General features: G+C 35.9%; 1 protein-coding gene across 2 annotated transcripts in view; it reads right to left on the bottom strand.

The window, feature by feature from the left end:
* PCDH7 (protocadherin 7) overlaps positions 1 to 25,759 on the bottom strand; it is a 274,872-nt gene that overhangs the window by 139,763 nt on the left and 109,350 nt on the right. The window lies entirely within an intron of this gene.

Raw genomic sequence — 25,759 nt, 5'->3', positions numbered from 1 at the left:
TCACTGCCTGGAGATAGGGTGTGTTGCCAGCTGACTTAATAAAACCTTTAAAGTACTGCAAGCACAGCTGACACCACATGTTTCCACTGGCACTGTACAAACATAGACTGTTACAGATTTATATTCATTCAAAATGACAGATACCACTGTTGCTCTAAAAGTTTACATGTTGAACTCTGACATCCACGCGCATTCCAGGAGGTGGGAGAGTTGTATCCTCATGTTTCAAAGGACACCTAAGGCAGGCTATGATTCTCAGCAAAAAACTAAGGGATTCTCCTACAATTTGAACTACACCTTAGTGTTAAAAAATTGCCTTTTCTTTATTTGGCTCTGACCAAGCTCTGCAGCACTAGAAAACCACAGAAAAGTATCTGATGCTCTAAAGCACCTACTTTTACCAGGTAGACTTGTGTGTCCAAACATATGTATACAGCTGCATGTATAAGCATATATGTGTGTGTGTGCGTAGATACACACATATTCTATCCAGAAAGCACTTTCTAAAACAAATACCGATAGATTCATTTTATAAGACACTATGCAGACTTTGCTATGTTTAAAATGCGAGGTCTGAGAGCACTGCCCACCTTCAGTTGTAGATGTTTCCAGCCCTACGTTGCAATGCGACATAGGTGTACATCACTCTCCATTGGCATCTCTGGTAATTAAAAGGTGGAACCGTGTACACAAACCAGCAGGAAGGAAACTCTCTCATAATTTAAACTACAAACTTACACAAGTCCCGAGAAATGGAAGTCCACATTAGGCTTATGAGTAGAGGGTGGAGTTTCAGTTAGAATTAACATTTTTTTTAATGTTTTGAAAATGTGAAGTAATGATAAATCAGCAAGTAGAACTACATATATAACACTAGGGCTTCCTGGCCAAAATAAATTATAAGTTTATAAATGTGAGCGCTGCTGTAAATATGAGAACATTCTAAGCTAAGTCACAGTATTCTCATGATGAGTCTTTGACCTTTGAAGGTTTGCTTCTATTCTTTAGCTGCAAAGTGCTTTTGTACCATTTTAATTTAGAACTATTTTATACTGTATCAAGTGCGAGGAGAATAGAAGAACAAAAAAAAAAAAAAAGAAAAAAAGAATGGAGAGCACAAATAATGCCTTTCCACATTAAAAGTAGTTTAGATTTGCTGCTTTTATCACTAAAGTCTGTGGAAATAATAGAAAGTGAACAGGAGGATTATGTTAAAACCTAGATCTACAATGTATAATTTGAATAACCTTTCCCCACAGATGCTCAGCAATACCATTTGCTTTCAGGGGTATTTAGAAGGAATCGGTTTATTGAACTGCACAAGAATTCTAGAACTTTTCCTATTATTTTTAAACCATGAAAGGAGGGTAAAGTCCTTTTGCAGTAGTCTGTCCTGCAAAATGTCTGTGCAATTTGCATTTTATTTTCACATTTCAATACAAGCCTATGTATTGTTTTGTTAATAATTTACATATACATTAATTCCCTCAGAAATAACTAAGTGAATGTGAAGAAAAGTTAAAGTGCCTTTATCTATGATTATCTATGATTTCAGAGGTAAGTAACCAGCGTTCTTTTTTTGTTTTGTTTTGTTTTTTAAGTTATGGAAGCAGTCATTTCCCCTCAGTGTTTTCCTCTCACAACTGAACTCCCAAGTATATAGAAAGATCTCAGATGAAGACAACATTTCATATCTTGTAAACAGGCTCTGTTGTTTCCTTCTAATATGACTATTTTCAGATCACTTAATACTTGTGAGTACAAGGAAAGGGAACACACATTCAGTAAGGTTCCTTATTCTCATTACTGATTGAACTCACGGACTATTTCTACTGCCCTGAAATTGATGTTAGACGCTATATTCATTTCTCTGTAGTACAACCATGTTAGGTGACCACACGTGACAACATTAAAGATGAGATATGTTTATATGGAAAATACAGATGCACTATTTACTAAGTATGCTCAAGTTGCTAGCACAATCCAAACTGTACATCTATACTCACAGAACAGCTCAAGGAACCATCTAAAGATAGAGGAAAAGGACTTCTCTTCACTCACGCTTAACTCATTTGTACAGTGCCCAGACTGATCCTAAGATCAAGTTTTGCCTACTATAAGTACTGCTGTTAACAGAACTTTCTAGCATGACTTAAGAGATACATAAGAACGAAAACCTTAAAATATTTTCTTGCTTTACAATTTACACCTTGCAAGTCTGGTTCTAGTGAGCTATGTCTCCTATACTGAAGCTGAGCTGCTCTGTCGAAGGACACAACTTCCATTATGAGAACAATTCATTCTTTAAAATACTCCATTCACTTCTACTCATTCTGAGTTATCAAGTAAGACTGACATTCAAAGTGAACTGAAAAATAAGGAGTAGTTGGTCACTGTTTGCATATTCACTAATGATCATAGGATCATAGGGTCACAGGATAATTAAGATTGGAATGGACCTGATTGCACCTCTAGTCTAATCTCCTATGCAAAGCTTTGTAGTCAGAGCAGGTTCCTAAAGGCTTGGATCCAGTTGGGTCTTGAACATCTCCAAAGATAGAGACTGAACAAACTTTCCGGGCAGACAGTTCCACAACTGTGCTTATGGGGAAAGGCTTCTCCTTTGGAGGCTCCATCTCCTCTCCTGTTTCAGTTTACTCCCCTCATTCTCCTTCTTTGCATGCATCACTCTGAAAATTCTGACTCTGCCTTCTTGATGACCTGCCCACAGATACTCCCAAAAGCAGTCTCTTCACCAGGCGGAACAAGCTCAGCAGCTCCTCACAGCACAAATGCCCCTGACCATTTTGGAGGCCTCCCACCTCAACTTGCTCCAGTTTGACAATGCCTTTGGGTCCAGGAACCCAAATCTAGTAGACACTGTATTCCAGAAACTGTCTCTCAAGTTCTGAAGAGATGGGGATAATAATTCCTCTCAACCTATTGTCTGTGCTATTAGTACAGCCCAGGAGGCTGTTGGCCTCTTTGATGCCAGGGCACACTGCCAGCTCATGCCCAGCTTGCCATCTACCAATACCTTCTGGATATTTTCAGCAAAGCTGCTCCCCAGCCAGTCAGGCCCCAGCCTGTGTTGTTGATGGGGGTTCTTGCTTCTCAGGTGCAGGACATGGCATTTGTCCTTGTTGAATTTCATCAAGTTATTCTTGGCCCATTCCTCCATGGCATCCAGAGGAGCCTCTGGATGGTGGCTCTGCCCTCATTTTGACCGTTCCCCCAAACCAGTGTCATCTTCAAATGCAATCAGCATGCATTCCAGCATTCCATTACCTCCTCCAGGTCACTGAGAAGGTTGTTTGAGAGGACAGGTCCCAAGAGAGACCTCTAAAGTAACTCCACTTGTTACTGGCCTCCAGAATACACCCACTTAACCACTGCCCTTTGAGTCCAACCTTCCAACAAAATTTTTTTTTTTCACTCAGGTACTTGCCCATCCACCCAGGTGGTACCTCCTTGGATACAAGATGCTGTCTTTAAAGATCTTCCAGCTTTCCTGAGCTCATTTGCTCCTCAGAGCTGCCTCCTCCTATGTGATCCTACCTACTATTTCTTGAACAAGTTGAAATCTGCCTCTCCTAAAGTGCAGGGTCTGCACACTGCCACTTGTCGTTCTCATGTCACTCAGGACCATGAACTTCAATATTGCATGGGCACTCCAGCCAAAGCTGCCATTGATTATCACAGCCTCAAAATTGTTTGTGGATAGCAGATCTAGCTGTTCATTACCCCTGGCTGGCCCATCCATGACCTATATACAGAATTAATCTCTGACACCATCTATAAATCTGGTCCGATCATGTTGGCCCTCCAGAAGACATCAGAAAAGTGCAAGACCTTCATGAGAATCAGGGTCTGTGATCTAGAGACTTCCTTGGATTTTTTAAAGAAGGCTTCACTCACTTGTTCACCCTGATCAGGTGGTCTGTAACAAACTCCCAATGGGTCCTGTTTCTGGGCTCCCCTCTGTTCCTGACCCACAAATTCTCAAGCTGTCCATCCCACAGAAGATCTACGTACATCTGCGCTGCACCTTGACCTTCACCTTTTCTCCTCATCACCCTTCCTGCCTTTTTTTCCTGAAGAGCTTGTATCTTGTATACAATGTGCTTACCATTGCAGCACATTAGTAATGTGAGCTGTCCCGCTACATCTCAGCATTTCCAATAACATTGCAGTTCTTTGACCCTGCACAGAGCTCCTGCTTATTCCACAGGCTGCATGCATATCTGTACATATCCTTGAGGTAGCTCATCTTCTGCCCTGATTTATTATTCTAGAGATTTCTCCTGTACCCATCATCTTGCAACTTTGCTATCCATGCTTTGGATTCCTGTCCACTACTTCCTTATTTGATTGTGGGCTGTAATTTCCCTCCTTGGCCATTTCTAGTTAAGAGCTCTCCTCATCAGGTTGACCAGTGTTCTGGCAAAGATGCTAGGTTCTGCCAGGTGGATCCTGTCTCCCTCAGTAGTCCTCAACTCTCAGAAAGAGAATTCTGTGGTCATATGTCTGCTTTTCCCAAGCCTTTCACTATAAGGATTGATAAGACATCTCCTGGGCCCCAGTGCTCTTCAGCCTCTCCCCTCAGAGCCATGTAGTTAGTCTTAATATGGCTGGCACCACCCCTGGCAGTACCCGCTGTCTGAAGACTGGAGAGAGAGAAGACTTGACAGTCTCTCCACAACACCCTGGATCTCAGCATGCAGCAAGCATAAAACCTTCCCAGACAGCAGGTCAGGTCAGCAGATGGGGCCTCCATCACCTGCAGAAGGGAGTCTTTCACTGCTAACACTTGCAACTTCCTCTTGGTGATGTGGTTGAGGCTCCTCTGATGCTTGCTCAGACAGAGCTTCCACTGTTTGCTTCTGTTTCCACTTCCATTGTTTGCTACCAGGGCACTGAACCTATTCTGCAGTTGCAAATCTGCAGGCGAAGGAGGAATCTGTCTCATGCTGCAAGAAGTCACAAGCCTCCAGTGTTCTCCATCTTGGAAGTCTCTCCAATGAGCATAGTCTCTGGTTGGTCCTACTTCTGTGCAGTCAGAGATTCAGGCTGTCTGTGTGGTATGTGACTGGAAGAAATAATACTAATGTACTAATATATATGCTTGGAGTGGAAGAAATCTGCTTTCATTTAAAATAGTTGTGTATATACGGAATATCCATATGCTTATTTTTGACAGGAAATTTTGCTGTATTTTGTTTTATAAAATGTTTTAATTTAAATCATGCAGCTTATCTTTAAAAAGGTTCAGTAAAATGTGTTGTTGTAAAATCACAGACAAGCAAGAATAACTTGTGCATGCTCCCCCACATTAAACACTTAAATGACACACATACATTTCAGAAAAGAACTGGAATGAATTTGACATAGTATAAATGGGTATAAAGACCACCCATTTCTATCAAGTTTACTGAAATTCCACTTTAAAATGCTTGCCTATTACTGAATATTGTTGCTGGCTAATGTTTATATTAAGATGTATCCTAAATTTCTATTCAGAGATTTGTCTTGACTACAGTTCAAGACATAGCATTATCACATTGTAACTAATACTGGCTACACAAAAACCTTATTTGTTAAACCCTTGTTTAGATCAGTACTTAGGCTGTGAACTGTCTGATGGACCAAATTTTATGCAGTGAGATCCTGTATGCTATAATTATGTGGCAACTACCTCTAAACCACAGTTTGACTTGATGAAGTTTGGCAAACTCTGTGAACCTGCTATAATTTGGGTTTGCTTAGACCCTGTCCCATAGGATATCCAGCATGTCACAGCAGGACTCAAGTAAGTAATGAGCTGCAAGAGATACTTGCCAAGTTCAGAAAAGATAAAAAATTCAGGAAGTGATTCTCAGAATTTTGCACAGACTGATACCTGATAACTCTCAGACTACCAGAAATCCACAGACCTCAGTTTAGCAATCTCTGTTTAGATGTTAAGAACCTTTGGTACAGTTTACCTGTACAGCAGTGAAAGTAATGCCCTATAACTGAGAGCAAAACCATAAAAAACAGAGGAAGGCAACTTAAATTGAGAGTTAAAAGAAATTATCAAGGATTTAAACCTTTCTGGTCCCTTTCACATTTGTGTTTGGGGAAACTGATTATAAGTAGACCACAAGTAGAGAATACCTGGTTATCACATCTATAATTACTCCAAGAACAAAAGTAATCCTATTTAAATTAAGTTTCATGAAGAAGCATCAAGGATTTCAAACCCTCTAGTTCCCTTTCCCATATTCTTTTCAGGAATTAGGCCCTAGCTAGATGGCATGTAGAGAAGAAAGAAAGGCTATCTTACGGATGTCTGAAAATCCCTTGGAATTTTATTATTTATGCTATAAACTAAAATAAATTTAATAGGTCTTTAATAAGTTATTAATAAATGAGTTTTAAAACAGATTCCGGTTTCATCTTGCTGTTTTTCTCAAGTGCTAGTCGGAGTTGGAATTATCTGACACAAAACTAACACACATAAGATTCAGTTCAGCAGAGCCAATTCCGCCCATTCTACAGAATATAAATGAGTACAATGCCAGCAAAATCCTTTCCCAAAGAATGATGTGCATGTTAATTGTTATTCTGCAGCATTTATTACACCTCTATTGCCAGTTTATCAGAATTTGAACTGTATATTGCATTACTTCTGAGAACCAGATCTTCTCAAACGTATTGTAAAATTTGAATGCATCATGCCTCATGGAATAACATCACAGGCTGTACTTTCCTGATAAAAAGAAATAGTCCTTGATGATAATATATGCTTGTTATCAGCATAGTTAAGGAACACTGTAGTTGATAAATTTAATGGATTTTAAAAATAGACAATTTGGGGTATCCATACTGTGGTTTACCATCTCCTTTCTAAAAACCAGAAACTATATGCAAAACTCCATATACTTTAGACAGTATAGTCTGGTTAACATAGAAATAGCCATAATAGACCTATCAGTTATAAGAGAGAGGTTTTATATACTTTGAAAATTGAGACTAGAGTTTAATTCTGGCACCTACTTTCTACACCCAGAAAACTATGACATCTTAGATATAGGGTTGATGAAAACACAAAAACATAGGATTGCTATAAAATGCTGCTAAAAAGAAAGGAAATGATCTATACCGAATACGTAACTCGTAGCAGTCCTTCAATTATTAATAACATGAGATTTAAATGTTAAACATTCCAAAGACAGATTTAATTCTTATCAAGAAACAGTTATGAGTACTGAAATGTTGGTGCATAGCAAATGCTATTTGTACATCAGTTGCTATGAATGCAAAAATGATAAGAATTTTTTTCCCTTGTAGCCTAATCTTCATTTAGGTCTAGTCTGTACAATATTTGAGGTTTTAAAGAAAAGCTGCATATAAATGAGAAATACTGGAGGAAGCGAGGATGGATATCAGGATAAAGATTTCAAAAAGGTTAGAGGTAAAATATCAGCTATCTCAAACATTTATTGCAATGCCAAACCTGAAGCCCACTTGAACCAGGAGAAGCAGACTACGTCCCTAATTTTGTGTTCCCATTGGTACAATTACATCATTATTATTGACATGAGAAATTTCAAGTGCTGGCAAAATCCGGCACATACCCACACAAGGAGAGAAGAGGGTTGTGTTTAGCTGTATCCATTTTCAGTGCACGACACTAATACAGCTCCATCTGCTAGCACTGTGAATCAACAGGGCAGAGCTGCTTTTACCCAGATAAACTCACTAGCTGTTCTTCTCTTTCCCAGCAAAACATCAATCTTAAATCTTTACTAGCCCCACAGCAGTCCTTAGTAGGTCTAGCCCTTACTAGGTCCACAACAAATGCCATGTTATAGAAATGTAATAGGTCTGATAATTCTGTATCTCTGCAAGTGGATATCACATTTTCTGATGTGGAATTATTCCCAACTGTAACTATCTGAACATGGAGATGATCAGATCATGGAGAAAAGACATCCTTGCATTCCACCTCAAAGGTAAATCACCATTTCTTTCTTTTTTTCAACTGCGTTTCTTGAATCAGATATTCTCTTTTTCCCTTACCAGTAGAAAAAAAAAAACTCATTGCGGTGCCAAAGATAAGTATATCTTACAGTCTGCACTAATTAAGCCATATTAACTTATTCTGAGGCATAGTGCTTATCCCAGCCTGCATTTACTAATTGTTCCCTATCTAAGTAAGAAAGTTAAACCACAATGCATTTTAAAATCATGGAGAACCCTAATTTCAGTGGTTAGCATCAGGCTGTGAATAGACAAGATAAGACACAATATATCCATACAGTTGCATGAACTTAACACTTTATCTACACTCTGAGACAGATTTTCCTTCCATTTTCTAAAATTTCCAGTTTTCCACTGTATTTCCAGATACATCACATTATTTACGGATGATATTCTTTCCTGGTTTCTGCACAGGAATTGTTATCAACTTTGTAAAGACTGTTGATTGAAACCCTGGTTTACGTGAATTATAATGGTGGGGCAGAAGAATGAATCTTTTCTATGTTTAATTGAGAGCTAGAGTTGCAATCACCAACCCTTTCTTCAGCCAGTTACTGCACTATTGATTCTAGATACAGAGTGGTTGAACTAAAGTGTAACAGGGAAGCGTTGGCAATTTTCTCTCTTTAATTACTTGGCACTTGAATAAAAAATAGTACGATTCTATTACTCCTTCCTGCTGTCACAACACCTACACCTCAACAGCATCAAGATTTTGAAAACATTTTAAACAATTGTACAATGTGATCTAAGAAGCAACTGAATATGTTGAAAAACAGAAAAAAAATAAGCCCTATCTAACCAATATGATAAAACAAGCTATATTTCTACTAATTTGTTGAACTTTCATTTGCACCTTACCCCAATCCTAAACCCTGGGAGTTGAGCAGCTATGGTTCTTATTTTTCCCCTGACTCTTGTATCAGATAACTCATGCTTTGAGGACATTGGATATTTTGGGCTATTCACCAGGTATAAGAAGGCAAAAGAGCCGTCTATCCCAGATTTTTCACAGAATCACAGGGACCTCTGGAGATTGTCTAGTCCAACTCCCCCACTCCAAGCAGGATCAGGTACAGCAGGTTGCTGAGGGCCATGCCCAGTTAGGCTTTGAATATCTCCAGGAATCAAAACTCCATAACATCTCTGGGCAACTTGTTCCAGGGTTTTTTTCACCCTTACAATATTTTTTTTTTTCTTACATTTAAACGGAATTTCTGTATTTCAGTTTCTGCCCAAGCAGAAAAAGCACAGGTGATGAGTCAAAGCTAAATAATATTAGAATTCCTGTTAGCTTCAGAGAGTCAATCAATGTCAAATTGCTTGCAAGACCAAAATAACAATTCTGGTATAGGGTAGCTCTGAAAAATAGGCAGAAGAGTTACATCAACTCATCACATAAATTCAGTGTTTCTTTAAGCACTTGAATTTTGATAAAACATGTCATTATCCTTTTCTTTCTATTCATTCTTAATTGGTAGAAGCTTATTGAAAGAAAACAAAATATTAATGAACAATTACTATTCTGCATGAACAGATTCAACCCACGGAGTTCTTTCTCCCATTCAAATCACACATTTCTACTGTTCTAAGTTTCTATCATTGTACTTAATATAAAATTGGCAGGAAATTAAATTAAACGAGCATTATTTTTCAGTGAGAAGACTGAAACACCTGAGACAAGCATTACAACAGGAAAGGAAAAGAGGAGAAACATGCTGAAAAGAATAATCACCCCTTTTCTTTTAACAATTGAAAATTTCAAACAGGAGTCAAACAAAATTAAAAATATTCTGATACAACAGCTCTATACCATGCATCACCTGTGACAAACTTGGATTGGCGCAGGTATCAGATAAGAATTCTACAAGCTGTCTGTCATGTTCCTTTCTACTGCTAATAATTTTATGAATTTATGCTGTAACAGCAGGTAGGCTCCTGGTCATAAACCAGAAACTTATTTTGTTTGTTCTGTATAAATATTAAATAGAAATACACTAATACATATTTGCCTAAGCCCAAGGCTAAATTTTAGATTTGATATAAAGAAATAATATTTCATAATATACTTTACATTATGGGCATTCTTATTGTAACATTCAAATGTACATTTTTCCTTATAAGTTCAGTGCTTTTCTCAATCATGCTCTCTTCTCTGTCATGTACATTTGGCTTTCTGAATCATAACAATGATTTCTAAGCAGCCCGAAACCTTTTTATTCACATAGCTATGTCCATTAGACAGATTCTTGATCACTGTCTTCTTTGTTACAAGTAAACAAACAAAAGACATACCTATTATTTCCACGAATATCACTACAGAAAAGAGTAATAATATGAAAAGCATCTCTTTCTCAAAGGTACATTACTCTTTTATAACAGCATCTTCATAGCAAAATGTTAACACACAAGCTTATTTAGAAAAATTAAATGAGACCTACAAGGCTTTTGAACAAAGTCAATATTCCTAACATTTCACAATAGTTATTGAAAGATAACCATAAAGGAACCAAAAATAAATGAGAATCTGTGGCAGAGATGGTCTGTTGTACTCTTTTATCTGCTCATAAAGATATATTTACTGTCAAATTATTACTTCATTATGTCACTGTTTGAGAATTATAAGAATCAAACACGTATGATCCTGAAGTGTTCTCTTATTCTTCTATTACAATAAAGAAACGGAAGAAGTAGTACTCTGTCTTCCCAAGAACAATAAGAAATAAGATTTTTGTCACATTTCCTCTGTTTTCTGAAAAAAAATGCCCTAAATCTTTGATGTAGACTAAGCATTACTTCAGTGAACCTAGTGTTTGTCCATAAACTCTTTACACTAGATTCCAGTACACTTCTCTAATTCTTTCTAACAATTTTCTTTAAAAACCTCCGAATATTTTTTGGTCTGACAAAAATGCATTGCTAAGGTGCTGGAACATTATTCACTTAGCTAAATGTCATGCCAGTATCTTATACTACTGACTTTTTTTATCTTCATAACAGCTAATATTTTCTTTACTACTGAACTTTTCTGGGACCAGATTTTTTTTATTATTATTATTTTCTTGAGACATTTGGAAAGGCTGGCTTTCCTAGATGCTTTTTGTAGATTTTTTTTCTTCTCTTCTTCAGCCCAAAATTTTCTGCCCAAACCTAGTTAAGGGACATCAGGTCACACGGGTACCTAGGTCCATTACTTCTGCCCACTTCCTCCCACTATACAGGTATGAAATTTTTATCTTGTCTATTTGTTACAGTGTTTCAGGGTCTTCTAAAGCTTCTCTCTGGCTCAAATAGTATTCGTAAAAAAAAGAAAAAAATGACTTCATTTCCATCCTGATTCATTATTAATTGTGCAATATATTAAACACTGGTCCCATTGCTAATCAATGCAATACCACTGAATTCCACGTTCACAAGTAGCCAAGCAGTCCTACTCTGGCCCCTATCTGACCTCTTTTTATTTTACAGCTGGGCTGTTACCTGCCTCCACATTGTAAAATATACTCCCAGCTGTCTGTCCCGAGACTTCACCAATTATACTATTTTAACAGAGTAAGCCCGTATCTTCTTCTATCATGATAGAGCGGTTTCCACTGAAAAGAGAGTCCCTAACGAATTACAAGTTCCTAATGCAGACAAGTAAGCGAGATGATTGTGGAATATTCATCTCACGAACTGATAAATTATATACCACAGTGAGTAACATGGGGACCTTCATGATGTCCAAACAGTAGTAAGCATTCTCCTGTTTTTAGAAAACATCCTACCAGTTCAAACCCCCAGATACTTGGCTTGAGTTCCTCAGCAGACTTAAATTTGCAAAGTCACAGTTATCATTTTGCAAAGAGTATTCTAAGAACTAAGCTATGACTAGACTGAGTAGGGAAACTATTTCTCTTGAATCTGGAACATTATTCTTAAAATAATTTAAGTTCACCTTTAACCTAGTTATCAGACACTAAAAAGCCCTAAAAGGGGAGGTGTAAGTTCAAAGACCTACTTCCAAAATCATCTACACAAAACTGCCCTCAGAGAAAGGAAGAAACCAAACACTGTCCACACATACTTTACCAGGCTACAGAATAATGGTGCTTTTGTTGTCCGTAGTCCAAGTGGGTCAAAGAATGATATTAATAAACACAGTGAACGTATTTAAACATTACCGACATTTGCCATCTGAGGTTCTGGCGCATCAATCTATTTTATGCATATTAAAAAAAAGATTGTTGTAGAACTACAGAATAGTGCATGATTACTCTAAATTGTCATATTCCATACAGTATTTTGGGCTAGTAAAATAAATTTCAATAAAATACATAGAGTAGAGCAATTGGCCTCATCAACCACTGTTTCACCCAACAGATCCATTTCCATAGTGCCGTATCTGCTAATGCAGATAACAGACATTTAAAAGTCGCTTTCTCTGTGTTTTGTTTCCTTGCACCCACGGACGCTTGCGTCTGCCAAGGCATCTATATACGGAAATTCTTTTCTCCCTACAGAATGCCATTGAACTCACAGGTTCAAACAGTTAAAGTGTTCAAGCTCTAAAATTAACAAAGCACCGATGCCTTTCAGAACATAACTTCTAAGTAATAAAGAACATTACTGCTGCTAAAGTTCAATGAAACATTTTGAACACTTTGTTATTAGACACAGTGTTCTATATAGGATTGATCAGATAAACTGGGAAAAAATAACCATCGGTAAAAATCTGAATTATTTATATATATCATTAAAGTATCTCTTTGGTTCTTAAGTCTCACCTTTTGATCGACTTTAACTGCTGTCATTATTGAAAAATTTAATTATTAATATTGCTAAGAATGTTTTCTTTTTAGTGTCTGTTCACAAGAAGAGACATACAATATAAGCAGTCAGATTCATAGCATCTATGGATCAGATTCTATAGGTATATAAGAGAGAAACTAGGCACTTCATGTGTGAAAGGACAGACATTTAGAAATAGACATAAAGATATAGGTAAATACCCTGTAGACATGGTAGGTATATATTAATTAATGAACTCTGTAGGAGATTAGGAATAAGGGTTTTTTGGTTGGCTATCCAAACTGTATCAATGACTACGTATTTCCTATTCTTAGCCAAAAATAGGTAATTGGCTGAAACTTTATAGTATTCTTATGCATCAAGTGGTCCTCAATATTTCTATACTGTTCATTTGTCTAGATTCTGCAAAATATTCTCTAAGCTTAAATACATCAGATTTTAAAGTTAATGATTTTAAAATGTTGATTTAAGGGTTGACACATTTTGTCTAACTTCATCAGTTTAAAACTTAGATATAAAATCTAACATAATCAGCTAGGCTTCTCTACAAGCAGTGAAAGGACAGAACTACAGAAATTTATTCCGCCTGAGAAGATATTTTAACAGAAGAGAAATAGTCTTCGCTGAATATTGATAGTTTAGATTAGCTATTTAACTTTTAGTTGGCAAAAGTTAAATGAAACTAATGCTATTCTTGGTGATCATTGTAGCTGTGCAAGCTATAAAAGTAAACATGTCATTTGGGGGCAGGTTTAGCTCAGTTGGTTAGAGCGTGGTGCTGCTAATGCCAAGGTCACAGGCCCAATCCCCGTACGGGCTACACTGAGGGATGGATTAGATGATCTCCAGAGGTCCCTTTCAGCCTTACCATTCTATGATAAGGTACAAAATACAAGGCCTTTAAAAGGGAAAATAGATAATTTTATTCAGAAATTAAATAGTAGAATAATACTACAGAACTGATGGGGAAAAAAGCCTGAATGAACACAAAAATACAATTTGTTCCACTATTTCATTTTAATCAGGGTTGCATGCACTTTCATTGTGACAAGTAGATTGTTGGAAGAAATATTTTTGAAAGAGGTAATTGAGGGAGTAAATGATAAAATGGTAGTTACAGGCAAAATAATGGATGCGGTCCATGTCTAGGATTATCCTCCAAGGCTAATTATCTAAACAGTCACCCTACATAACTAAAACCCATATCAGATTTTTTGCTTTTGTTTCTACTTTTTATAGTGACAAACCTTCAAAAATGTAACTCCACTACAAACTTAGAATATACTTTTTGCTCTATTGTGGGAAAATATTTGAAGTGCAGTAGTTTGCAAAATAATATAGAATTTTATGGGTAGTTTAAAATACAAATTAAATAGGACACTTAGCTAACAATAAGCTAATTATTGCAAGGATATTTCAAATCTATAAACAAGAACATATTTTTCAGAAAAATATATATACAAATTAGAAACCTATTCTCCTCTTGGTATTAGTGCTCATTCCCTATTATGGCCATCTGCAATGCTATGCCTGTTCCTTTAGGTTAAAAGTCACTTTGTAATTGCCAGTGATACCACTTTGAAGTGAATTACTTAAGTGTGAGGATTGTTGAAATGTGAAACTATTACTTTACACTTGGTTTAAAATGTCAGTAATTATTTGAGAATGTAGCTAATATACAAAAGTGCCTTGAATAAGCCGCCTCACAAGAACTGCTGCAATACCTTTCTGTGGAATCGATTGAAACCCTCAGCCTGCTATAGAATTATTACACAACAAGAGAACAACACACTTTTTTTTCCCCAAGAGGCTAGTGGTGAAATTCCATGAACATAAATTTTAACTCATGTTTTCTAATAAAAATAGTTCTTAAATGTGTTCGTCTGTGCACGCTCCAGTAAAATAATAATAAAAGAATGACTTTTTAGAAAGACTATCAGATGGCCTGGAGCACTGAGGACTCTGCTAAGTTCTTGGACATATTTTTGTTATCCTAGGACTAGGTTTCCACATGTGCAATTTCACTTTCATATTCCACATCAAAATCACTTTAACTGTCACCTCAAATTTGGACCCCCAAAATGAAAGACATTTTTTAAAAAACCACTTGTAAGATTCTTATCATACACTTTAAGAGTTTTAAAGATCTTGCCATAGATAGGCTGTAATAACCAAGCTAACTGAAGTATTCTGAAACTGCTGGGCATGAAAAAAATGCCTCCTCACAATAAAAATATGACTGTACACCTAATATTTAATCACTAACTGAACAAAGTTAAAGTGGAATACATTAGGTGTGAATGTCGCATAACATGCAACCCAGATGTGAAATACGGACAAGCATTTTCTTCCGTTGCTGAATGGTGCAGGCATTTCAACGACAGTAACCACGTAACAGTGCAAAGGAGTCCCTCCCAAAAGATTCACAGAATCACAGAAGAGCTCAGGTATTTATTCAGACTTTTTTTTCTCTTGCTAGAGATCATGTTCCTTTAATCTTTCTGAGCCATTCTGAAAACAAAGAAGTAGAAAAGACTATATTCTAGGCTTAATATATGGCTGGTTTTAATTGCATGCCTCACAAATACTGTGGATAACACTGGCTTTATGATATACTTTTTTACGTGTCTGATGAAGGATCAGCTCAAATTACAGTTTGCCAAAGCCTCCATTTTTATGACCATAAAGCATTCAGCAGTCATCACTGTCAATGAGATATTTACAGACATTTTTGATCATAAAAACATAGCCAACATTGTGAACACAGTGTCAGAGACTTGAGAAAGTTTTAAAATACGTTATTAAGCTTGGGTTCATGTTCCTTTGTTCCAGAGCTATAGACCAGGTGGGTAAATTTCAAGGTCTTGAGGAAAAAGCAACCTGATTGCCTGGAAAAAAGTATACTTTGATTGATAGAGGATTCAGAGTAGTCAGCCTTGTCTTTGCAGCCAGCCAAACTCATGCTTATTATGTACTCTCTCCAATATTCACCTAGGAATATGTTTAATGTTGTGATTGTAATTCAACAGATTAACTGTGATGTTTGTTATTAGTTCCAAAGAAGTTTTAAATATTAAGACACTATTAGAAAAGATGTGCCAAGGTGAAATAAATTTTCATCTGTTCTACTGTTAAGACATGTCACATAAACATATAACTCTTGCCTAACCTCCTCTCTTTCTTTCCAATGTCAAAGCACTGGAAATAAAAGAAAGTAAAAAGCACTTTGGTCACAAATGTAATTTTATTCCTTGGTTGCACAGTGCCAAGCAGAACATAAAACCTAGACTTTGGGATAATTAGGTATTGCAGCAAAGGTGTAACACTTGACATTACTTAGTTCAAATATAATTAAAATATAAAATATCAATACCTTTCTCATCCTAAAGCCTAAATTTGCAATCTTACCATAGAAGAGAATCACATAATGAAAATATCAAAAATTTCCACCAAAAAAATCACTCTTTTAATAATAGGGCAATTTTCCACAGGGTCAGGATGGCCTACACATTCTCATGAACTGCACTATTAGCAAGTATTGGAATTCTCCTAGGAGATGGGTCATTCCTACAATTTACCAGAGAAAGTACAACTCTTTAATTTCTTCTCTGAATATAACAGAAATAGAAATAGCCTTTCTATCATAGAAATCTATGCTTAAATCTCCACCTTTATTTTGTATCTACATTGCAAATTCTTTTGCAGCGCGACCTGTTCACCTGAGCCAATTCTAAATAAATGACAGTGGAAGGCTACTTTTTGAGCTCCTTAAATGCTCTGCATCCCTATCCATATTACACCATGGGTGGAGGTGTACAATCTCCACTCTGAACTTTGCAACTTTCAGGATTAATTTCACTATTTACTCTTCATTTACTTCATGTGGATGAATAAAGTTACAGAGGTCATACCCTCTGGTGATTTAAAGTGGTGTGCTCCTGTTTTCTGGCTTTAGGTGTCTGTTCTTTCCCTACTTAAATCAAAATGGTTGGCTTTTTCCAAACATGACTACATAACAGGCAACAATATTGCCATTTCTACAGACAGGTTTGGCTCCTCTTTGGATGAGGGAGCACACACTTCAGAAAGCCAGCTGGTATTAGCAAGAACTCTTTCTGGTCAATGCCCTCTAAAAATAAAGTATCACTCTCACCAACAGCAGTCCCATACTGCAAAATCCAGAATTAAATGCAGCTCTCCCGTTTGGCTGTTTTTATTGCTACCACTATGCTATCTGGACAACAAAATTATTTAGCACTGTTATCAGTTTTATATCTGCTGCTTTCAAAGCACAAATATTTACATTTGAGGTTTGTCCAATTTCTCCTAGATAAGTGGTAGAAAAAAAGATGTTTCTTTTTTCAGTTCAAGACAAACAAAGCAGAAACTCTGGGCAGATGCAGAGGAAGGAAATTTTAGGCAGAACTTCCTTTCAAAAATACTTAAAGAACTTCAAAGTGAAAAAGGAATTCAATACTTGCATTATTTTAGGGCAAATTTGAATAAACTGGTTTCATCCTGATACTGCTTTCTTGGGTTAATCTGTCTGGTTACAGCTTATTGGACCAAAACAGATGTAAAACTGTGTTCTGTGTATAATTCATTATATGACTCTTATCCAGAACTGTGAATGGCACCAAGTTGAGAGGTAGTTAGATAACTGACTGTATTTTTATTTCATGTCACCAAAAAGGCTGAATCTACACCTTTTTTAAAGCATTATGTAAAATGTAGCAGAGAAAGACAGGGCACTACCTTTTAATTTTAAAATAAGTAAGTGAGTAAGTGTTCATGTAATTACATTTATCACAGCACTCTTCAAAAAGAAGGAAGAATGCTGAAAGGAAACAAAAAGTATGTTGGAAGATCTGTATTTAATTCCTTGCTCAGAACAAATTTATTATTTTGCTTTGGGGATGTCTTTTAAAAGTCTGTAGATTCAAAAAAAGGATAATAACCTTTTTCCCTTCTGTAGTGATAGAGCTGAGCTTGTCAGTAGACCGAGTTTGTAAGCAGACTTTATAAGGTAATGGTAGACACTGTTGAGAGCCCAGATGGAAAAAAAATGCACTAGCTAGCATAATAGTATTTTGAATAATTATTGTTGTGGGCTTCAACAAGTCTAAAAACCCAGAACGCAGAAGATACTGCTGATTTCCATATTTATCATGTGCTATGTATCTCCTTGAGAGTTGGAACAATAACATATGTAAATATCTGGCCAGCAACACTACTATAAATATGTAAATGTATTACTGATATAATTTTTCCAATACTGCATATCGTTACACCAATGAGCTTTCTGTTGTTTCCACAGTATAAGCCTCTGCAAATAAATATGTTACAAATAGCAGAGGGTGAGGGGCAGGACATGACAAAAGAAGAGACATAGCAGGACATGACAAAAGAAGAGTGTCCAAGCTTCCAGAATATATTCTGAGGTTCTTATCACGGAAGAATTTGTAATGGATACATGTGCTTCCAAGGAAAACTCAACTTCACTGATCTCCTTCCTATGAATAAAGATATAAGCAGAGCTTCTGAAGCTGCACAATTATGGTAATATTTCAAATTTTAATTTTAAAATTGAGGCTGAGTTGATTCTTTTGCACCATCCATTAATTTTATCTCCTAAAACTATTGCTTAAATTTGGCCCAACAAGAATCTAGTAATATAGCACAAGTCGACATTTTAAGATATATTCATAAAAATATGTGATAAGTCACAAGGAAAGGAAATAAGGCTTAGTGTGTTGAAAGACTATCTAATTTGTTTAAACTTGTTAAAGCCCATGACAGTTATATAAGAGATTATCTTTAGGTTCATTTTCTTTTCTATCACATTTTAATACACACAAGGAGAAGTTATCCAACAGGTTTCTTCTAGAAATAAAAAAGTTTATGGCTTTTCTAGCAAAAATATATTTTCCTAAAACATTTTAAAGTATGTCTACTTTAAAAATGTATTTTTCAAAAGCATTGAGATTTATAAATAAATTATAACTAAGCTCTATTAATTCTTTTTTCTGCAAATATTGTGATACCAAAAGTGATATTTCAGGGCAATGAGAATTTTGGACAATTTAATTCAGGCTTGGACAAAAAACTAAGGAAGGGATTTTGAAAGATTTAAAGGTTTCTCTTTGATGTTTTAAAAATGAAATATTATGACCTTTTATTTAAAAATTTAGGTTTATTAAAACTGAATTGAGCAAAATATTTTCATAAAAGGTAAAAGCTCTCAAAAATTTTGTTAATTCCATTTTCCCTCACAAATTTTCATTTTAGTAAGGAAAAAGTATCTTTTCAGATTGATCTAGTGTTTTTTCTGTATTTATCTTCTCCCTGCTCTCACAAGTGCAAACGTCTTGTAGGCCCATAGGATATCAGAAATACTGTATCTCAGTGAACTCTGCACACAACCGACATATAGTAGAGCTAATTCATTGAGATTTTCTGGATAGAAAAGCCCTCCATACTGAATCCTACAGAATACAGTCACATAATTTTATGTAAAATATACACATATAACCCTTTCAGGAGATTCATACATCTTTACATAACCCCTCAGCATTTATGAATTATATTTACATAATAAATAATTGGTGTGATCCCTTTTTTCGCATTCATGGCTCTTGTGTGTCCCAGCTTTCTCTTTCCTTTATACGAAAGCTTCTCTGTATGCTTGACATGCTGATCTTTGGGTCAGCTGGTAGGAAAGTGCTAGAGGTTACAAAGGCCATAATCCAGCTGGTGCCCTTCTCTCTATCGACAGATGGACATATCTGTCACAGAGAATTTAAGATTAGTTTGTAGCTTAATATCAAGGACAAAAATATGAGGGAGCTGACTTCTTTTAGCTTTTGGGCATCTCTGCTACCTCAAGTCTGTGTTCTAAACAATATAAAAGTCAAAAGTGTAGAACAAAAAAGGACAGCAAGTGTAAATATTCGTACTTCTTGACAAGTAGTGTTTTGTTAATACACTACTTATGGTCTCTGTGTGTTTTGGACTGAAGTAAATCACTTATAAGATTTATCAGGAAATAATGAGCAATATTAAACATGCAAGTATACTGGAAAAAAAAGCATTTAATATGAACAAGCTCAGCTATTTCCCAGGAATCAGGCTCTGCAATGATTTACCTCTGCAGGCGCTCAAAGAACTTCCAAAATACAAATTATTTTATCCAAAAAGCATTATTTACAGATAAATTATTTCACACTACTTCATTAAGGAATAAACACAGACTGAGAAAAGTTAGGTGATTTCCCCAAGTATGAGAGTCCCATATTTCTCCCAGAAAATCTGAGTTTGTTAGACCTATTGCATGCTTAGGTCATTTAAGTATAATCAGTCTGATATTTCAGGGACATACAGAACTTGTCCAATGTGATGAATGACCTACCATGCAATAAATCAGACCAGTCTAGATTAATTCAATTCACTGTATACAATGCTATGCAGTATTTAACGGTGATTTAGCCAATAATTTCACATATTAAGTACTTAGGTTAAAGCCACTGCTGATCAAAAGGCCAAATTCCTCTTTTTCCCGTCACACTTCAGATTTAAGATCAAATAAGAAGTCAGTTACATAACGAAGCGAATTTTCAGGAAAGTTAAAGCCTTTGCAGTGGTTATTGTTATTATGACATATATTTATCAGGTCACATAATATCTGAATATAATATTGTTTATAATGAAAATGATACTGTTCTCTCTTAAAATTACACTCCTTTGTCTATCCCCTTTACTCGGAACACTTACCTAAAAGTCAGATTCAGAGGGATAATCACTCATGACACCCATTGCTACAGGAAGTACAAAGCCAAAAGGGGACCATCACAGTCTAAACGACAAAGCTCAGGTTCTGTTAACACTCTGTCAAGAACACACTCCAGAATTACCACTTCATTGCTGAGATTATGATTCCCATAGCATCTACGAATTTATGTCAGGGAAATAATAATGAAACTGTTACTTCCAAAGTTCAGGAGATTATTTCAGGAGAACAATTTCTAACATAACCCTTAGTATTATATTCACAGTTCACAATGAAAAATGTGGAAATTGAAACGTATTCCCTGCAAACTACAGAGCATTATCCATAATATAATCAGACGTACAACGATGAGAGACCACATTCTGCAGCTAAATAAGATAAAAAGCCACATGCCACACTAGCTGATGCCCCAGGGTGGGCTCTTATGACTAGCCCAGTACCATTCACTTCAACAGTTTAGATCAGATGCAATAAACAAATAGAAATAAACCACGAAGAGTTCTAATTTGAAAGAACAGTAATTAAAAATTCTTGTCTTAATGAAAATTCAGAAGCTTTTTACCACTACTGTATCCTATGGATTTTAGGTAGAAAGAAATGAGTTCCTAAGACAATTAACTAGTTAAACAAATTTATCTGAGTTCATATGAATATAAGTTTCTCTAATGGGCAAGTTACGATAGAAGGTAACTTGTAAAATTAAAAGCCAGCCTGAAGCCTCCAGGAATGTTCTCACAGAGCACTGAAGCAAAGGCCCATCTGTTACCGTATTTGTTTGTTTATTTCATTGTTTGGCTTGCTAATGAATCTTTAATACATTGATCAAATTCAACATATTTACACAATGTGGCCAATGACATGATAAATGGAGATATTTCAGTAAGCAAGCAGCTGATCCTGCGTACAAAAGTTAGGCAATATTCTTAAGATTTCCTTGGTATACTAAGTATTTCCAAATCTCCTTATGAAGAGACAAGTAGAGAAGAGAAACATGCAGCTCAGAATATTACTGTAAGTTTGAAAACTAACTTTCAAGTTTCAAAAACTAATGGACTCTAGAGTTATTATTTCATTTGTTTATATTAATCTCAGTTTGGGATTCTCCTAAATTTGTATTGCATAATTAAATGTAGATGTTAGACTACTTAAGAGGAATTACACTTTATAAGGAAGTAGCAGATTCAATCACTTCCAGGCTTAAAAAAGGGAGAAGAACTGTGGTGAGGGAAAACTGGTATTGTGGCCACATATGTTAATAGCACAGATAGTGATGTTTGCTGTCAACCTAATGAAAGATTCTACAATGACATCAGTCAGAGCAGAAGGATTTGTAGTAACTAAGCTAGGAAAATGTTTGCTATCATTCCAATGATTTTCACTGTCCTGGAATATAGACTCTTAAATTGCTCAAGTACTTTCAAACATTTTACCTGCTATTTGAATTTGCTTTCTAGTTATTCAACAATAACAGAATCACGGACAGTTTCTTCTTAAAGTTTATGTCCAACATTTTAACTGTCCTATGTTTCAGTATAAAGCCAGTTCTAGGGCATAGCTTTTTTACAGTAAATAAGCATGTGCACTTCAAAGATATCAAGATATTTGTCAATTTTATCTTCCTGAAAGATAAGTTATAATTTTAGGGTAAGCAATCACCTTGTAATTTACAAATGTCAGAACATAAATAAGGATTACTGAGTTCTGTTTTTATTTGTAACTAACAATATCAAGTAAGTAACAACAAAAGATGTTGTCTAAATCCTTCAGAACAGCAGGGGTGTTCCAATTCACTTTAATTCATACGCCATAAGAGGACATCATACTGCATTGCTCTCTCTATGTCAGTGTTTAAATAAGCAAGCTTTAGCTTTGACTGTGGCTTTTGATAGATGATGGCATCACTGGTTAAAATAAATATCAAAAATTATCTTTTTGTGATCCTAGATTAGGATCATTGACAGAAATGGGACACTCACAAGTTTCTGAAAGGGATTCTGATGTTACTCATAAGACCTTAAATCAGGGAGTGACTTCACAGAAGTTATGATGGCATAAAAAAGGGCATCACGAAGGTCAAAATCCATCTTCTAAAATGCAAAGAATCTCTGCTTTATTTGATCTCTCATATCTAGCATGAGTTGTCTTCCCAATATGTTCTGCTCTGTGCAAATATGCCAATGTAGGACTGAAAGGGCAGTTGCAAGAGGACTTTTTTTTTTTTTTTTAATGCAGTTTTTAGGAGCTCTGAGGAAATACAGTCTCCATGTTCACAGGAGTTTTAGGAATTACACAGTCACTTTTTCCAAAAGGTCAATAATCTGAACTGTACAAGGAGTGGATCAGCTTCCACACAAATTACAGGGAGGAACTAATGGCTAAAGGGGATTGGTTTTCTCTATAGGCTATACTTGACAAGCACACTTGTCCAACCAAGACTGGATTAGACTCACATCTCAAGTGTTTAAAACGGAGACTATTTCTAGGAGCTACAAAGACCTTGAACAACCACTGAGGAGTATTAGGATTGAGACCTCCTACTACAGGTCATATTTACTATTAATAATTACAAAATCTGTATCTTCCCGTTTATACCAAAAACCAGAAAACAAAGAAACCTTGTTTTGTCTGCCAACATTCATGCTTCTGCAGCTGTTTTACAAGAGTGGGAATCACTGGGGTTTGACATACATACTATTGGCTTTGCATCTCAGTATGACTGTAAATTATATTTTAAAAATAAAAAGGAGGAAAAATACTCTGAGCAACTGAGTTTTAAATTCCTGAAAATCATTTGCAGTAGTAAGCTGATGCAGTGCTTTCTCCTTCCAGATTGCTCTCCCTTAAAGCCTTTGTAAATTGGAAGTAAACCCTTGGCAGCAATATGCCTTGAGTCTGCAGTAACCAATTCTCCAACATCTGAGAAAGACAGAAATAGGAACACTCAAATTTGAAGGGCGAAAGCATAGTAACAGGTGTCTCCTGGGGGTGATGGGTCTCTAGTAAGCAAGCGAGTGCCTCCTAGGGGTCAAACACGGTTGGTTAGTTACTAACCTCAGCTACTGCAATTCTTTGCTATTTAGAAAGCATGTTGGCATGAGAGTGTCTGTGTGGGTTCCCAAGGTATGGTAAAGTCAGCCAGCACTGAGAAATATATGCATTTACTGAAATATTTAGTGTTAGTCCTTCATAAAAATTACTTTTTAGCATACGTAGTAGTAGATGCATTTAAAAATGTGTAATGAAAAGAAAGATCAATCACTTGTCCCCAGAATTCTTATTTTCTTTGAGAAGAGTAAGAGAAGCACTAAGCTCTTTGTTTCTATCTGCTGCAATTTTACAGTTATTTCCGTGAGTTTTTTGATACTCAGTTCCACTTCCTACTTCATGCACATTTTATGGTAACATTGATTTCTTGCACTACTCTGTGAAGAAATTTGCATGCCCATACTTTCTCAGAGCTGCAACAGGATATTTGTTGGAATAGAAGCATCAAAAAAAAAGTAACAAAAAACAAGAGAGCAACCAGCAGGCCTGGACATACGATGTGAAGACTATCCTACTATCCTTAGAGCTATTGGTCTTGAATCAACCCAGAAGGCCGTTGTAGAGCCCAAAGATGACCAGAATATCTTCTATAAAGCGGGAAGTTATTCTGGAAGTTATTTTTTTTATGTTTGCCATTGAAACCAGATTAAAAGGACAAAGCACTTAACTAGTAGAATTAACAAGAAATATTCTTTTACAAATTGGTACAAGTGCCTGATATAGAAGTCTTCTAGCTTTGTTTTACTTCAACGTAATAATACAAGATCTCCATAACACGTATATTGACTCAGTCACTCAGTCCTAGTGATAGCTGAGACTTTCATTGATTTGCATACTGTATTTTCATGTTAGAAGAAATTTTTCACAGAAAACTCTGCCTTTTTTTTAGATCAATTAAAACATGTTGTTTCAATAAATCATGTTGGTTTTAATGCCTCTGATTTCTATTAAAATAAAAACATTGATTTCAGTAATAATAAAACTTTTGTTTCACCAAAAAAATGCAAAAATTAACACACTTTTGCAAAATATTTTAAATACAACAAACATTTCTAACATGAAAGCCTTCCATCTGGAAAATTCTGGAACCATTCCACTCAATGTCATTTATTTTTCCGACTGCAGACATACTACCTGTGTCATTGAAAGTAAAAATTAGTTTATTTATTACAAAAGAATCCATCACAGCCACCTGTAACTTGTGTTTCCCCACATTCTTACAGGAGATCATGAACAGTGGGCAGCTGAGGAGAGAAACACTGTCCACAGCCACCTGTATTTAAAGACCTTCACTATTTGCTCATTCAAACACTACAGCAGCTGATTCTTCACAGCACTGACAGTAGGATTCATACTGACTGCATGTGCTCTCAGAGAAACAGTTAGCTATAAAGCAAATTATTTTGCCTTTTAAATGTGTGTTGGATCAAGTATATCTCTGTGTTTTCCATTACGGCTGAGCAGAAATCCCTGTCGTGTTGTAATGGTAGACATAAATTCAGGATTTTTCAGGCAGACAGAAGTTTTAACATGTTCTCCTGAACATGGTATTGGTGCCAGAAGCTGAATCTGGCTTAGTATTCTTTGAAGGACATTCAACTATACTGGCAGGTTCTGAAATAGATGGTCATTTGAACTCTGATGGAGTGAACTTGATATTCAGTAGGAGAAATGTACGGGCCAGCTGATAACCCAGGAACATGTACTACACGAACAACATTAGCATTCTTTGATATGAAGTAATTAGCCCATCTTAGCTTTAGCAACAGAACAATGACGTCAAATCATACTGGCAAGGTCCTCTACATAAAATAAAGCACAGACCTGGATCTTTTGTGTTTGATTTCCTTTTTTTCTAATGCCATGTTTGAGCAAAAAAAAAGTGAAAAGGGAGGTAAATTGATAATTAGCTCAAACATTTATCCATACTATGGATAAATTCTGGATTCCTTATTATTTTGTACCAAGTGATAAAATACCATATAAGAAAACTTTAAACATAAATACTCTCTCTTTCTTTCTCTCTCTCTCTCTTTTTTTTTTTTTTTTTTTTTGGGGGGGGTTACATTTAAGAATGAGACGAAGGAATGTTTTGAGAAGGACTGAAATGTT

The sequence above is a fragment of the Rhea pennata genome, chromosome 4 (genome assembly GCF_028389875.1).
Source record: "Rhea pennata isolate bPtePen1 chromosome 4, bPtePen1.pri, whole genome shotgun sequence".
Taxonomy (NCBI): Eukaryota; Metazoa; Chordata; class Aves; order Rheiformes; family Rheidae; genus Rhea; species Rhea pennata.
Note: the sequence above shows the minus strand (reverse complement) of the source record. Positions and strands in the feature narration are given on the sequence as shown.